This window comes from Carettochelys insculpta, chromosome 1 (genome assembly GCF_033958435.1).
Source record: "Carettochelys insculpta isolate YL-2023 chromosome 1, ASM3395843v1, whole genome shotgun sequence".
NCBI lineage: Eukaryota > Metazoa > Chordata > Testudines > Carettochelyidae > Carettochelys > Carettochelys insculpta.
The window spans coordinates 241,271,805-241,287,036 of record NC_134137.1 but is presented as its reverse complement, the minus strand read 5'-3'; the positions used below and the strand labels follow the sequence as shown (position 1 = coordinate 241,287,036).

General features: G+C 43.2%; 1 protein-coding gene across 3 annotated transcripts in view; it reads left to right on the top strand.

Annotated features, from left to right (window-relative positions):
* The first annotated feature begins 1,740 nt into the window (after positions 1-1,740).
* The window catches only part of CCDC91 (coiled-coil domain containing 91), a 355,265-nt gene continuing 341,773 nt past the window's right edge, over positions 1,741-15,232 (top strand). For 2 of the 3 annotated variants that reach the window (XM_075003187.1, XM_075003174.1), the window contains exons 1-2: positions 1,790-1,823; positions 2,067-2,108. The gene's annotated coding sequence lies outside the window, so the exon portion shown is untranslated. Of the gene's footprint in view, positions 1,824-2,066; positions 2,109-15,232 lie in introns of all 3 variants that reach the window. The other variant, XM_075003166.1, reaches the window with a different exon arrangement.

Here is a 15,232-nt window from a genome sequence, read left to right as displayed (position 1 = left end):
GTATTTTGAACCTTCACTAGTCCCAACTAGAACAGACATTTCTGTCTCGTATCTTAAATATTGAACTCTTGTTAGTATACCCAAGAACTATATTATCCTCTTTCACAGATCCATCACTCTATTGTCTCAATCAGTTTGTAATCCACTACAACCCTCCGCAAGACCCAGTTGATCTGTACTACCAGTAGCCCAGGGGCAGACAAAATACAGCTTACCAAGCTGCCACATCTGCCATTGCCCAGCAGGCACCTCAGACAGGCTCTTTGCCTGCCCTGCCCTGCCCTGCCCAGGTATGCCACTCAGAGCAGCATGTTGCAGGGGCAAGTGCTTCTCTGAACTTAGGGAGCCAGGTGTTTGTGTGATGGAGGTATTTCATGCAGCTCCCATTGGCCAAGCTAGACCACCCAGAATCTTGTCTGAAGGATCTGCTGGGCTGCTGATCATAAGCACCTCCTAGCCCAGAATCTGCCTCTGATACCACATCTCCTCCCTCCCCTAACCCTTTGCTCCTCCCACAACCCTAACCCATGTAACCCAAACTCTCTACACCCCTGCTCCTGCACCCAGGCCCTCTTTCAGATCCTGCAACAGGTCACAACCCCCTCCAACAGCCAGTGTTTCCTCTAATTTTTTCACATGCACCAAGGCACGTGTGGATGGGCATCACCAACAGAAACACATACTCCTCACTGTGGGTGGCTGTGGGCCCTCTATTAATGAGCTGGGCAGCACCTGAATCTCTTCTGGGCTATCCAAGCACCCAGCTTACAGAGAACATTGTCCACAGCTGTCTCTGTGCCAGAATCCTCTCCTGGCCCTATAACGTCTTCTGGACCCTGCATCCCACTTGCCTGCTTCAGCTACAAACCCTACCTACACCCAAACTCCTTCCAGATCCTCTCCTGCACCCAATTTCCATCCCAGACCCACACCTAGAAGAGTGCAGCCCTGGACCACTTTCCAAATTCTTGAAGTGGTCCCCATCAGAAATGACTGCTCATCCCTGACCTAGCCAGTTATTCTTGCCTCAGAAGCCAAATCACAGCCATTATTGAACAATAGTGTTTGCTTATTCCCATGCTAGGGCAGTGGAAGGGGTTACCCAGGGGTGAATTGCTCCATTAACTGGATGGAACTGTTTTAAATCATCAAGCAGGAAACCTTGACTTATATCACCACTTTCATTTTGTTTTGCATTTGTAACTTAGCTTTCTAAAGACTAGTTAACACCCACGACTGGGGACACACAATCTGCAATTAAGGACATGCTGTACCCTTACACTGGTGCTTGGAGGGGGTCCTAGGAGGACACCCCCACAACCCTGCACAATTTTAAGGCAATTATAAAACTTATGGCCCCTCCAAGTCCCATGCCTAATGAGGCGCTTTAGCTGGAGGGCATTACGGGGCAGCGGGCGGGGCCTGTCCCGCAGAGGGGCGGGGGGTTCCGTGCTCGCCGTACCAAGGCTGCTCGGGTGCCCGCGTGACACAAGTGGGCCGCAGCGCCCGCCTCGTGGGCCATCTCCTCCGAGGCGCCGACAGGCGGTGGTTAAACCCCGCCTTCGCGGCCCCGAAAGGCAGCTGCTTCCTTCCCCGGTGCCAGGAGGCAGCGCCTGGAGAAAGGGGAGGGGCTATCCCCCCGCCAGACGCAGTCCGCCGTCCCATTGGCTGCCAATTCCTCCCCGTCGTCCAAGAGGGAGGTGAGGTATTTCCCGGCAAGGTGGTTTAGGGGCCGCTGCGCTGACTGGTGACGTACACACGCACGCACGTACAGCGGGCACGGGGTGGGGGCAACCACTGGAGTGTTCCACCCTCGGCGGCAGGTAATAGAATGTTTGGGAGGTTCTGATTATCAACGGTTCCAAGAGGGGGGGAGGGTGCGTATTAGGCGGGCGGGGTGAGGCTAGTCGGTGTCCTGGCTGGGAGCGTGGTCGCCCTCCTCGCTGGCTGTTGTGCCTTCGGTTTGCCAGGCGCGTCGGTGACAGAGTTCAGCAGCCCTGAGCTGCCCGGGTGAGCCTGAAGGGGGTGCGAACTACTTGAGTCACTGCCCTCTCCATCTCCTATAGGTGGAGCGGGAACCCGGCTGCTGTTGCAGGTGGTTTCTTAAGGTCAGTCTCCTATTCTCGATTATTTGTAAGACGTGGGATCCCACCCCTACCTACTAGTGCCAACAGCCCCGTGCTGTGGTATGGGCATCCCACCAGCCTTGGTGCCCACATCACTTGTGGGCTCATACAGACCACGTGATGGAAGGTTGGTGACCAACTGAGGTTCCAGCTATTTCACTGAAACTGTAACATTTTTCATCCCCCCCCCCCTTACAATTAATATTCTTCAGTGTGTTTGAGTCCTTAGAGAGTGTTAGGCAGAGTCTAGTTTAATTTCCTGCTCATCCACAAAGTTCCTGTGTGAACTAGGATGAGCCTTTCTGTGCCTGAGTCCCCTTGCTGCAAAATAGCAATCATAAAATATCTTTGTGGAGTATGTACCGATGTCTTCACACATTTAAAGTCTGTGAGGTGTTCAAATTGGGGGTGGGGGGGTAGCTGCAGGGGGGCTTAGCTCAACCAATTAGCATTCAGGTCCACCAACATTTGGGGGAGAAACCCCTGAATCTGCAGTCTGGGTCTCCCAACTCTGGTTCAGAATCTGTCTGCATCCCTTTCCTGCTGGTGCCACACGCTCTTGACCTGGTTTCCAGCTCCAGTGTTAGCCCCCCACCAAACCTGTCTCCATGAGATACACCTCCCTGATTTTGGGGCTTTTGACCACAGTGACACTGCATGGTGCTGGCAGGAGAGCGATGCAGACTGGGAGGGGGCAAGCTGTTTGGGGGCATATTTAAGTGGGGCTAGTGCTGAGGACAGAGAACAGGGGAACAGCACCTACAGGAGAAGGATGCGCTGGGAAGGATGTTGCTTGAGCCCTGGCAGGGCCTCTCTCTGCCTCATGTATGCAGCCTGTGTGTCCCTGGCAGCCATGAGTGCCTACTAAACAGTAAGACTTTTTTGGAGGGCCCCCTCCCATATCTTTTTCTGCCTACCCAAACTCAGGGTCTACTCAGTTTTCCTGTACTAGCTATGCCACTGACTTAAATACTGTAATTGTGGTCCCTTCTTCCTCTTCATTCATATTACCGAGCTGACAGCATGTTTTCTTGAAATGTTATTTTATTACAGAGGGTGATAGTGCCCTTGAAATATTCATTTCCCTGTTGGTGGAAGGAGTGGGGCTAAAATAAGTGGAAAATCTACTTTGGCAAGCAGTGAACTTCTTGGTGTGGGGTAGGGTGTGAGGTGCTGAAATGGGACTTTGTTTTTGTGTGGGATAGAGAAGCTGGTTTCCACAGCTTAATGTGGAGAACCATAACTCTCCAATGTGTATGCTGATAGATCTATCGAATACTCCACTCCATCACAGCAGCAAAGGTTTGCTCTAATTTTTTACAGCAGCAGTGAAACTGGTAATGATTGTGCCAGTTTCACTTTGTTCCTAGGTAGTACTTCTTGGAGTAGCAGCCTCCTTGCTAAAGTCTGCAAACAGTGGCAGAGGATTGGTGGTGATTTTTTTTATCCCTAAAAGCCCAGCCTCCCAACAAATCCCCCTCCCCCTTTGCCAGCTGCAGCCCATTCCCCAGCCAGCACAGGGTCTAGCCCAGACACCTGAGAGAGCCCCCAGGACTGTCCAGCTCCTCCCCCAGCCAGTGCAGGGCCCAGCCCAGCCTCCCAGTGGAACCCCCACACATCATGCCAGCTTCAGCCTCTTCTCCAGCCAGTGCAGGGCCTGGCCTAGAGCCCCCAACAGAATGTCGTGTCCCCGCACCCTGCCAGCTCCATCCCCTTCTCCAGTCAGTGGGAGCCCTGGCCTAGACATCCCCCTGCCCACTTCCTGGGCTAGCTTGGGGCCCGGCCTGTATACTTTGGATGTGTGTTATAACAGGTTTGTATCTAGAACTTTCTTCCAGCCCAACCTCCACTTTCAAGGGGAGCTGCAACAGGACCTCTAGTATAAATCAAGGCAGAAAAGCATCTGGGTGACATTCTGCAGGGCAGGATCCAGCATTGTGCCAAACTTTACAGAAGCTAATAAGACATCAGAGTCTGGTGTCTCTGAGGACTTGGACTGATTTTCTGTAGCTCAGTGAATGTCATCTACCATAAGGACTAAAACAGCAACTGGAAAAAGTTAGTGATGTGGGGCAAACCAACCCCTTTCATTTTCCATACTTCCATTGCAAACACATTTCTTGCCATGTTATTCAGTCAAAATTTGACAGCTGTTTCAGCCTGTTGTGCCCTGGTAGATAACAAAAGTTTACAGAAATACCTGTGAGGTTCAAATGCCTATAAAGTTCCTTTCATCCTAGGGTATTAATGTGGTGCTGATGAACTCAAATTTCATATGCAAGGGGGTCTTATTCGTGTTGCAGGATCTCCATCTTACATAGTTAATGAGCTTAATCTACTGTTATACATTTATCCCTTGTTTAACCAGTACTTTACTAATGAGTACTCGCTAAAACAAGGAGCAGACATACCTACCTTCAGTCACTAAATGAGTCAACTTCCCCCACTTACATGAGTGGGGTCCCTGGCCCGGGGCCAGGAACACCCGCAGCCCTGCGGCTGAAGTGGAGCCAACCACAGGGTCACTGGCTGGAGGGTGGGGAAACCAGCAGTTGGAGCCTTCTCCCTCCCTTCCCTCAGACGTGCAGCTGTCTGACAGCCCTGTGGCTGGGGGAAGAGAGGGAGAAGGCTTTTAGCCTGGTTCCTTCCACTGCACTGGTGGGAACATGAAACTGGCTAGCCATGAGCTGATCAGTTTCCAGGTCCCACAAGCCATGGGGAGACTGGAAGCAGTCTGCTCCTGGTTCCCAGCTCTTCTCACTCTGGGAGCCAGGAAACTGACTAGCCCTGGTGGTTCCTGGCTCCCCTCCCCTTGCAGGAAAATTTGAGTTATGCAGGGGTTGCAGGAACAACCCCTAGGTCACTTGAGGATTTACTGTATTAGTCCCCCCACTGCCCACCCTGCAGACCTCATCCTCAGCCATGTTTTAACCCCAGTCAGCAGTCCACACTACCCCCAGGCTTACACCTCCAGCTTTACACCTCCCCCAGTATTATACTCTCCCTGCAACTGCAAACTGCTCCTAGCCTTACGCACACCCCCTGCAGCCCCAAACTTCCCCCAGTCTTAGACCCCAGCCTTACACTCCTCCTCCAGCAGCCTCTTCACAGGGGCTGCTAGGCTGGGTGGCTCTCCCAGCCCTCCTGCTCCCAGCAATTACCTCAAGTGTTAAGGTTTCAGCACCTAGGCATAAGGTAGTTGCTAATCCTAATGATAGAGGTTGCCTCCATCTCCAGTAGCTATGGCTATTGATAGATAGCTGCCTGAGGCAGCAGCAGTGTTAAGAAACTGCAAATGGCTTCTTTAACAGACACATGCAGCTGGGAACTGCCCAGCTGGTGACCTTTAACAAGTCTAATGGCACCCATGTTTGGGTCCCGACCCATTAGGTTGGGAATTCCTGCTCTGTATGCATACACTATATACTATTTCTGATGCTAAACTATTCAAATAATGAGAAAAATACCTAAGCTCAACTGGCTTATGTCAACTTACAAGCACTTGGAACGAATTGGAGACTTTTACACATATTTTAATGGGAATTTAGGGTTGCTTTTATGAGTTTTTGCCTACAAGCAGAAAGTTGGGAATCCATTGTGCTCGTATAGCAATGGATGAGTGTACTTTTTGTTTCTTTTAGACTAGCTAAATTTGTGGATGTTTTACATTTGCTCTCATATTTTAGGCAAAGAGTACAACATTTAGAATTTCAAAGAGGAATATTTTTTCTCCATTGAGTTTGCAAAATAAATACTGACAATCTTATTGTTGTTGGCCTTATTGATGCTTTATCTTGAAGCTTTATTTTCACTTTTTGGACACCCCTTAAGCCACTGTACTGATGTACAGATTTGAGAATCTTGGAGAAATGTTATTTTTATCTTCTCTTAAGACTTCATTCCAATAGGTTTCCTATTCACCTGACCAGCCCCTTAAGAATTTGGCAGTAATCTCTGTAGAAACTGATATTTGTGCTTGTTTTTTGTGAAGCAGTAGCTCCCCCGGCCCAATCTTTTGTAATTTAGTGGCTTTTTTTGGGGAGACTGTGCCTCCAGCTCAGTAAGAAACTGACTGGGAAGAAAAATGTTTAAACTGAGAGAGTTGTATGTCCAGGGAAGCTTTCAGAAATAGGGTGCTGGTTTAGATTCTGTTCTGCCACTGCTTGCATTAGGGACCAATACTTGTGAAGACCTTGAGGAATTCTGTTTGTCTCATCCTTGGGAATTAAGATTTAGACGTGTGTTTCTCATTGGAATGGTATCCTCAGAGAAGAAGACTTTAAATATCTCTTCCAGGAGCCAGAGAGGGCATTTTGAATTATGACTTCATTATTTATTACATCTACTAAAGAGATGAAGTTTCTAGGCTGTATTTAGGAAAAGACCTCTGGTAAAACTTCTAGCACTCTGTAATTTCCCAGCAGTTGAATGTGGGAGTTGCCCACCTGGACTTTGCTTGAAGGTCTGAGAGAAGTCTTTCTTACTGGTCTCGAGCTAGTAGTGGTCCTTTTGTAAATTTTTCAAGACATGGAATCAGAGTTAGTTATAGTGACTTATAAATATGAGGGCTCCTCGGTTTCATAAATCTCTCTTGGATTCTCATGGAAAGTAGTAAATAGAAGTGAGAAGTATTATTTAGATTACTGAGGTTAGCTATTTCGTTGAACTTTCAGATTATTGTAATGGCACTGTACATGCTAAGTGATGCAAGTTGAGCCTTAATTCCAAAAGTCAAGCTGACATTCCAAAGTGTCAATCCAAGCTTAATAGAATATTTTTGTTTTATACATTTTAATCAGTTTCATAAAGTATGAGGAAAATCAACACAGGAAGGATAACATGCTTTCTTTCTCCAGATGATTCAGTTGTCTGTATGTTATTGAGGAAAGGAAAAAGTGGCTAGTAGCTGTTAATTACTTGACAGTACAAATACAACTAATAAAAAACACATTGTAGATGGGCACTTTCAGGCTATATGTGGTTTTTAACTATGGAAAAACTTTTTTGTTTTAATCAGAGGTATCTTCACGTACATCCCCATTATTGTGACAGTTGGGAATCTAAAATGCAAAACATTATGATAGTCATGCAATAATATTCTACTTACTGTACACAGCCTTTGATTTTAGTGTAGAAGGATTAAAAATCTCACTCTGAGGTTCTAAATAAAATCCAGACGTTTTAAATTTATCATTATTAGCTAATGATGTGTTAGTGCTCAATGAGGAGACAGGGTTTACCTTATAACCAGTGGTTCTCACCCAGGGATATGCATACGTTTGGGGGTATCCACGTGGTATATCAGTTCATCTAGATAATTGCCTAGTTTTATAACGAGCTATATCAACAGCACTGATAAAGTCAGTACAAATTAAAATTTCATATTGAGGACAACTATTAATACCTCTCTATGTACTATATCTTGATAATGTAGTGTGATTTTTTTTTTGGGGGGGGGGTTGGGGGATAATTTAAACATTCATATTTAATCAAATATAAGACAGTTTTTCCAGGTTGCAGCCCACATCATCATAGTAGAGAACTTGTATCCAAGTATACAGCCTTCCTGATTTGCAATTTCATAATGTTCCTGTGGCAAATGTCAGTTGCCTACATATGGCAATAAGATTAGAAAATCATATTTAGGTATCTTTAGTGCAATACTGTGGTGGTCTTTTTGGAAGAGTAGTTGCACTGTCTAGTTCTTTAGTTTTGTTTCTTTCTCCCCCAAATCTGTTTACTCTGTCTTCTCCCTTGCGTGTTCCTTCTGCCACCTGAACCCGTCTCCTTGCCCTGCATATGCTACTTTATTGCTCAGGTCCCCTCTGTGAGTGTGCTTTCTTGCCTTATTTCTTTTCATCTTGGTCCATGGGTATTCTTTTACTGCTAGGTGGTATTTCCAGGACCACAGGTGGCAATGGCTGTTACAATGGCTTCTGTTTCCTCTCTCTTTCCTTTTAACAGTAGCCCCAGTGGCAAGGAAGAGGAGCCAGAATCATGTGATCAATCAGCAATGTGCAGACCACAGTTTATGCCCCCCCCCCCCAACAATATTAACAGTTTTTTCTCTTCATTGGAAGTGAATGGGTTGAGGTGGGAAAGGACACATTAAAACTAAACTCCTAGGAAAAGCATCATGTTAGAAAAATAACAACTTTGAAGGCTATGACCTGTTGCTGGGACCAATGCCTATAGTTCCATTGGGTGGTGGTGGATTTATGTAGGGACTTCTCTTAATATGCTGGGTGTGTTCATTTTGGAAAACTGGCCCACTACCACATTGCAATAGGGAACATCTGTTCGAACATATTTACAGAAAGTTTAAAATAGTATATTTTACACTGATGCTTCAGATCTCTCAAGACTCACTTTTGTCATGATGCCTACAGGAAGTTACCCAACTAATTTTGGCTAAGTTGAGAGGCTCTTAAGGATTATTGATTTTCTTTTTTCTTATTTGTTTTAAGTATATGATTGTTTTATTCCTCTTCCACCCTTTTTTATATTTCTTGTTTCTTTGGATTATGAACTTTTAAGTGCCCATCACAGAAAGTAACCTGAATTCAACGTGGATATTTCTGGAATAGTAATGATTTGTTACGTCACTAGGAATGCATATAGTGCTGTTGAGTTCCACTTAATCTATTCCAGTATAAACCCCAGAAAACAGACACACACAAAATCATGTGTAAACAAGTAATACACACAAGATGATGTGTAAACAAGTAATCCCATTGCCTTCAGTTAAGCAAGTTCATAAGTATTTGTAAATTCTGTACCAAAACTTTTTCTTTGACCATATGGCAGTTTCTTCTGTCTGTTGCTTTCTCTACTCACTTAGCTTAGTTTTTGTCACCGTTAAATGGCATTTCCCGGTCTACACCTTCAAAATCCTCAAGTCCCTTTGAAATCTAATCACATTGATTATATATCCAGTTTTTTGTATTTGGTACCATTGTCTTTATACTCTGATTAAAAAGCAGTGTAGCAGTGAAAGCATTTATTTAGCCAAGTTGTAACAAGCAGTTTACTTGATAAAGTAAGTAAACGTACTTAATTTTTCTGTGTTTTTCTATCATTTAATGCATAAATGGATTAATGGACAGTAATGCAATCAAACCTTCTGCAAGGCTATTTTGTCTTGCTTTGTAGTCCCATTAAGTCAACACTTGAAATGTTATAAAATTCATATACAACTTATGTATTCAATTTTTTTAAGTAGCTTTTAAGATTTTTGGTCCTATCTTTCACACAGCAGTGTGTTAATTATGCATTGATATGCACTCCTATTTGCTCTTGAGGCTTGTCTTGTCTTCGTTGCATTGTTAAATTTAGCTATACATTTGTGTTTTGCCTCTAACCTGACTCTTGTCTACATACACATTGCTGACTCAAACTATCATCACTGTAAGCTTGAACCGGCTAGAAGTACGTGGAAATGCTGCTGATGCTGGAGATGATAATGCAGTGGGGATATAGCAGCTCACTATATAACTTCATCTCAGTAATTGTTTTTTTTCTGGTTTGATGGCCTAATTGAAAAATCAAAACATTCATTTTAAGATTGAACCAAAATGGATTTTTTTCAGATTTCTGCATTGAAAGAAAAGTTGAAAAAATTGTTAATGATTAGAATCTTTTTGGTGGTTTTTCAAAATAGAAGGGAATTCCAAAATGAAACTTACTGTAAAAACAAAAAAGTCATTGGCATTTTCAGTTTGCCAAAATTGATCTGAAATTGCAAGTAGTTTGGTTGCCCAGAATCAACACTATTTTTTTTGGTGAAAAAATTTTGCATAAGAATTAATTCAGCTGAAGTTACAGCTCCTCATTTGCTGCTAATACAGTCACTCTCTCTACTTGTGTTGTTTCACGATGTGGTCTCTCTCACATGAGCTAGGCACTAGTGAAGTGAGTTATATTGTAATAACTTCAGATAACTGTTACAGTCAAGTAAGTCCATAGATATGTTTTTCATGCTTTTGTTTCTGAAACCTCCTGCTCTCGAGGGGTCCAGGTCTTGCACCAGTGTTATAGCACATAAGGTTCTTAGGAATATTTTTGTTTTCGATGATGCTGCTAGTACCAGCATGGGCGGGAAAAAAAGCTAATCTTAAAGGTTTAGGTAGTGGTCTCAGAAATGGAAATAGTCACTGCTGAATGGTTAATCAGATTATATAGATGAATTGTTAGATAAAATGTGAATGCAATTAGCTCTGTTTGATTAAAGGTCACTCGAGTAAAATTGTCAAAAATTATAAATGTGCCAAGTCTGAAATGTTGAAAGAAAACATCATCCCTTCATCAAAATAAAACAGATAAATATGTATGTGCAGGTCCTCTTGAATACATTGTTTTCTGTGTAAGGATGATCGTAAGCCTTCCTATTTTATGTGCATATATTTCTAAATTTTCTATTTTTACACTTAAAATATTCAGTGTTTTTATTTTGAAATTATTTTTAGTACCAAAATCCATGTGAACATTGTTATAAAAGATGTAAGTATATAAAGCTTCCTTAAGTTTTCAAATAAGAATTTAACTCCTATCGGAAATGTTTTTAAAATAAAAACAGCTACACAAAGAGAATTTTTCATTAGGTAGCGTGACTCATAAAGAACGTCACCCTTCCACATTCTGAAACAAATTTATCTTAATAAAACACTGGCTGTGTCTAGACTAGCCCCCAGCTTTGAAGGAGGCATGGTAATTAGGATGTTGGGAGATTACTAATGGAGTGCTGCGGTGCATGTACAGCACTTCATTAGGCTAAATCTCCCCCATGGCAACTTCAAAGTGCTGGCTTGCGTGTAGACGCAGGTCAGCTGCGGGTATTTCGAAGTGCCTGCGCTCGTTCAAAGTCCCTTTACTCCTAAAAACTTTGAGGTAATTTGAGGGTAGACCCGTGGTGGGCACTTCAAAATTTCACACTTGGAAGTTGCTGTGGGGGAGATTTAGCTTAATGAAATGCTGTATATGCACCGTAGCACTTTATTAGTAATCTCTCAACACCCTAATTACAATGTCCCCTTCGAAGTTGGGGCCTACTCTAGGCACAGCCAGAGTGTATATAATACAACCAAGAGCATGTAGAACTGAAGAATTATGCTGGGTTATAAAGGATATTGCACACATCTTTGACTGTGTCTTAAAACAGCTGGATCATTAAGATACTATTACAGAAAACATAAGCAGGCCAGAATATAAAACCTAGGGAAGGCCTAATTGAGCTTTGTTTAAGGATATAAACAGATGCATTTTTATTCTGGATGTTATAATCCAGTGTAACATTTAGTTAAAATGTGTTTCAAAACATTGTTCATGATCCCAGAAGGGTTAGAATAGGTCTGTACTACAAGTTTGTGATGGCATAATTGGTTAGGGCTGTCCTGAAGTTAATTTGTGACCTGGATAGCTGTGGTGGCAGAAATTGCCTCCAGGAGATGCAGTTATACTGGCAGAATTGTACTTCTGGTCTAGCTTGTTTTGTACAGGAGAGTTAGAATAAGGTACCCAGCAAAAGCCCAGTTTTGCTAGTGTAATCTTTTGCATGATAGGAATTCTTGGTCTGGACAATATGTTAAACAGTTAAATACCAGACAATACCAGTTGAACTGTACAAGTATAGGTATGGATTTAGTGAAGGCTCTCTTTAAGAGGAAGAATTCGTGAATTATTCCTGGTTGGATCCAAATACAATGATTTAAAAAAAATACAAAAGGAATCTTCTGCCTCAGAAAATGTTGAGCTACAGGTATTGATTATATTTCAATAAGTTTGTTTTATAAGTGAGGGTTATCAATGAAAGTCTTCAAACCAGTGTAGCCTGTAAGCTGAGTGCTTGAGTGGCCACCTGACAGAGATTGAGGCGGTGCTCAACTGATTAGCAGAACGTCCACAGCACCCATAGCAGGCAACATATGTTTGTATTGATGTTGGACATCTCCATATGCCTTGTTGGCTACATCTACACTAGCCCCAAACTTCGAAATGGCCACGCAAATGGCCATTTCGAAGTTTACTAATGAAGCACGGAAATGCGTATTCAGCGCTTCATTAGCATGCGGGTGTCTGCAGCACTTCAAAATTGATGCGCCTTGCCGCCGCGTGGCTCATCCCGACGGGGCTCTTTTTCAAAAGGACCCCGCCTACTTTGAAGTTCCCTTATTCCCGTGAGCAGATGGGAATAAGGGGACTTCGAAGTAGGTGGGGTCCTTTCGAAAAGGAGCCCCGTCGGGAAAAGCCGTGTCAATTTCGAAGTGCCGCGGCTGCCCGCATGCTAATGAAGCACTGAATTATGCATTTCAGCGCTTCACTAGTAAACTTCAAAATGGTCATTTGCGTGGCCATTTCGAAGTTTGGGGCTAGTGTAGACACGGCCTTTGTTGCACATAACAAAATTAATGCTGCTTATGGATGAACAAAATTAGAGGGAACCCTGCTTCAAACCTTCCAATAATTTAATTAAAAAATTGGTCTGGTTTCAGCGAACACAATGGATAATCTTGTTTTGTTTGCCTTTTTGTTTGGAACCCTGTATGTCAGTCTATACCAGGGGTTTTCAACCAGTGTGCTTTGACAACTGTCCAAGCGTGCTGTGAAATTTCAATTTCCTCTTACTGTGGCTCTTTGCAAAGTCATCGCTGTGGGGAAGAGGGGGGAAATTGACGACCCCACATTAGCTGGGGCTCAAATAGCAAGACTTGGGGTTTGTAAATTTTCCCCCTTGTGAAAAGTCCTTTGGAGCCCCCCCCCCCATGAAATGTTGACCTCGCAGGACCCTATTTGCTTTCCGGTCTGAATGAGGTGGTAGGGGAGCCCATCCCCACTCCCTCCTGTGGCACAAGGGAGGATGGTGGGAGTGTGTTGGAGATGGGATGCGGTTAAATGCTGCGTCCCAGCTCTAACAGGCTGTCAAGGAGGGGAGCCTGCTTTCAGTGGTTACTGTGTTGAGCAGATTTTGAAAATGTCTGTGCTCACCGTGTAAGATGGTGTATTCTGTGATGCATTTGAAACATTTAATGCATTTGATCCTTGTTTAGCTTGTTGTATGCACTGCTATGTTGAAAACCTCTCTAGTAAGACCAGAAGCATAGTAAATGCAAGTAAATGTGACGTTTATGAGCAATCAATGGAAAAAAGTGAGTGTGCTGTGGAATTGTTGGTCTCATTGGAGTGTGCCGTTACTGAAAAGGTTGGGAACCACTGGCCTATACTATAGTACAAGAGAGAAACTACCCTGCTACTATCAAAGTTGTGATGGTTCCTGTTTTTAAGGCAAAAACACTGAGCAATAGTAAATTTAATATAGTTAGACAGTGAAGTAAATATAAACAACTACAAAGAATGAAGACTTGTTTGCTCCTTACCATCTGTTTATAAAACCTTTTTTTTCCTAACAAGCAGTGGTTGTGTCTGTAATATTTTTCAGGCAAACGTTTTTAATGAACAGCTTAAAGGTGAGCATTTAGGTTCTGTAGATACAGGATCTTTCCCTTCGAAGTTACTGACCTGAATTCTTCTCAGTTTGTTAGTGACCTAATTCTTCTGTAAAATGAGTTGATGGTGAGATGACAGTATCATAAATATTACTACTATCATTGTCTTTTGTGTTGACATTCACAATTGACATACCACAGATTGAGTGGCATGGCAAATGGTCCTTCCAGGTCGTCACTCTGCACATGTGCTGTGGACACAAGAACTTAAGTATTCAGGGCTGTCAGTCAAGCAGTTTTCATCATGAACATAATTCCTTTTTAGGCAAAAAAAAAATCTTAATATTAAATACAATAACTTAATAATTAACATTACATTAGATTCAGGGGTCAGCAACCTTTCAGAGGCAGAGTGCTGAAATTTCCCCTTTTGACCTCTGTGTACAGTCCAAGTGCTGGTGATACTTTTTAAAGTCGCTAATAGTCCTACTTACAACAACTTCATTAATAAATTAAGATGCAGAGCTTTACGGTTTAGGTGGTGGTTGGTAGCATTAGCTGTTTTTTTGTTAATTCACAGGTGGCATGGCTTTGAGCAAAATCTTGGGTGCATAGGGGAGGAGGGGCAGGAAAATGAGCTCGCATGCCACTCTTGGCACCTGTGTGGGGTTGCTGGCACCTGCATTTGATGATTGATTTGCTGATCTACCACCACATATGAGCATGGTACTTAGTAATACAGAAATATCTACCCCAAGGAGTTTGCAATTTTAACTCCAGTCCTTTTTGTGCTAGTACTTGCTGGTACTGAGTATCGTCACACTCACCTGCGGGGTCCTGAGCTGGCTGGGATGCAGAGCCCTGTCAGCAGACACAGCTGTGGGAACCCTAGTATAGGGGGGATTAGGGGGAGGGCGGAGAGTTGGCTGAGTACTGGCTTCTCTTTTTTTTTTTTTTAACCAAAAAAAAAAGCACCGTTGAACCCCATATTCTGCAGATAGGTTATATATGGTGTTTATAGTCTGTTTTTATGAATCTCTTTCCAAGATTGGATATATTTTAGAGAGAGAGAACAGTTGAAGATTATAACACAAGAAGGGTAAAACAGAGGATTTTTATGGTTATTTTCATTCGATTAGCATTCTGGTAAATATGCAATCGTGGAAATATAATGCTGAATGGGACTTCTTGAAGTCAAGTTCTGCACCCTGTGTTGTGGCAAGAACAAGTAAAGATCCCTGGTGTGTGTTTTTACAACTGTTTTTAAAAGCTTCCAGTGGCGGTAACTCCATAATCTTACTTGAAAGCCGGTGCTTACTATCCTCATGGTTGGAAAGCCTTTTCTAATATTTAACTGTTTTTTTTTAATGCAGATTAAGCCCATTACTACTTGTCCTAAATTCAGTGGACAAGAAGAATAATTCATCACCACCCTTTTTTTATAATAACCTTTAGCCTTTGGAAGACTGTTATCAGGTTCCTTCTCAGTCGTCTTTATACAAGACTAAATAAGAACTGTTTTTGATCTTATTAAAAAAAGGGCAGGTTTTTAAACTGATTTCATTCTTGTTTCTCTCCTCTGAATTCCATCTCAGTCCCTGTCCTGGTTTTACTCTGGCCTACCTAGTCAGGATGGCAATAGATGAAGGGGCAGGAATGACAGGAGGA